This window comes from Aegilops tauschii, chromosome 3 (assembly GCF_002575655.3).
Source record: "Aegilops tauschii subsp. strangulata cultivar AL8/78 chromosome 3, Aet v6.0, whole genome shotgun sequence".
Classification (NCBI taxonomy): Eukaryota; Viridiplantae; Streptophyta; class Magnoliopsida; order Poales; family Poaceae; genus Aegilops; species Aegilops tauschii.
In genome coordinates this window covers 201,673,443-201,674,966 of record NC_053037.3, presented here as the reverse complement: position 1 = coordinate 201,674,966, position 1,524 = coordinate 201,673,443, and the positions used below count along the sequence as shown (strand labels likewise).

The 1,524-nt window shown below is 52.6% G+C and overlaps 1 non-coding gene across 1 annotated transcript; it reads left to right on the top strand.

Moving 5' to 3' along the window:
• Positions 1-1,043: 1,043 nt before the first annotated feature.
• On the top strand, positions 1,044-1,188 carry LOC120962208 (small nucleolar RNA Z247). The gene has a single exon (XR_005753051.1). It is a non-coding gene; the product is annotated as a small nucleolar RNA Z247 (small nucleolar RNA).
• Positions 1,189-1,524: the final 336 nt, after the last annotated feature.

The window sequence follows — 1,524 nt, the reverse complement described above, 5'->3', positions numbered from 1 at the left end:
GTCTGTCAATTGTTACACCCCATGTATATCTCCTCATTATTGCACAGGGTCGTAATGATATCCTTCTCTAGCGACGGCAGACATGTTTGACGGAAAAATCGCCGTGTTAGCGTCCCCTTCTCCCAACTATAGCAGCCCTGAGAGCTGCCATGCAATCGTCCGCTCTGTTAGATCATACGTATATTGTAAACCGACCCATCATTATAAGGGATCGTTCTAGATTCCTCTAGAAGGCCCGTTTGTATTCTGGAAGGCCTTCTCGCTTCCTCTTCTGTAACCTATGTGATCACGATCTATTTAACACGAAAGCGTCCCTGCCCGAGGTATACGTTTCCACCCATCACTCCCTCGAGCGCTTTCATGGTATCAGAGCTTGATATTGCTAGGTAAGTATCGCAGGTTCAGAGAGCAGCCGCCCCCAGGTCTAGGGTTCCCCCTTTCTTCTTCTCCACGCGAATCAGCTAGATACTAGCACCAGCATCGATGGCGGCGGCAGCGCCGGCGGACGCGAAGGCGGAGGCCGCCAAGATGGACCTCCTGTATGGTAACAGAGCCTGTTCGCCTGTATGGCTGCTTCTTCCTCCTCTGTTTCCCACATCCTCAACCAACAAGTCTCTGAAAAGCTCACAAGAGAGAATTATGTCTTGTGGAAGGCGCAAGTCCTGCCCCCAATTCGAGGTGCCATGCTTGCCGGTTATCTGGATGGGCCGGTTCAGGCGCCGGAGAAAACCATCACCACTACCACGGATGGGGGAAGTCAGGAAGCTGTCAATCCTGCCTATGCCCAATGGCTTGCCCAAGATCAACAAGTTCTGGGGTACGTGTTCAATTCTCTCTCGAAGGAAGTGTTGACTCAGGTCGCCTCATTGCTTAGTGCGGCAGAACTCTGGGCAGCCCTCGAGCAGATGTTTTCCTCTCGGTCTCGTGCTCGCACCGTCAATATCAGGATGGCCATGGCCAACATGCAAAAGGGAAACATGTCTGCTGCAGACTATTTCTCCAAGATGAAGGCCCTTGCGGATGAACTTGCATCTGCAGGGAAGAGGATTGACGATGACGACCTGATTTCTTATCTATTGGCAGGTCTGGACGTCGAATACAATCCATTGGTGGCATCGGTTCTTGGGAGACCCACAACAGATCCAATTACTCTCAATGAATTCTATGCTCGGCTCCTTAGCTATGACACACGCATGGATATTCTCCACTCTGGGGGCGCCGGTGGCCCTGGATTTCAAGTCAATTTTGCTCGCCGAGGACGTGGCGGGTTTGGACAGCGTGGTCGTGCAGGAGGGCGTGCAGGAGGCCGTGGTGGTCGTACTGCACACCGCGGTGCAGGAGGCCGCGGAGGAGGCCGTGGTGGCTACGGTCGTGGCTATCAGGGAGAATCCACTGTGATTTGTCAAGTCTGCTCCAAGCCCAATCATAGTGCCCAAGATTGCTGGTACCGGTTTGATCCTGACTACGTACCTGATGAAACTCGTCAAGTTGGTTCTGCAATAACGTCTTATGGGATTGACACAA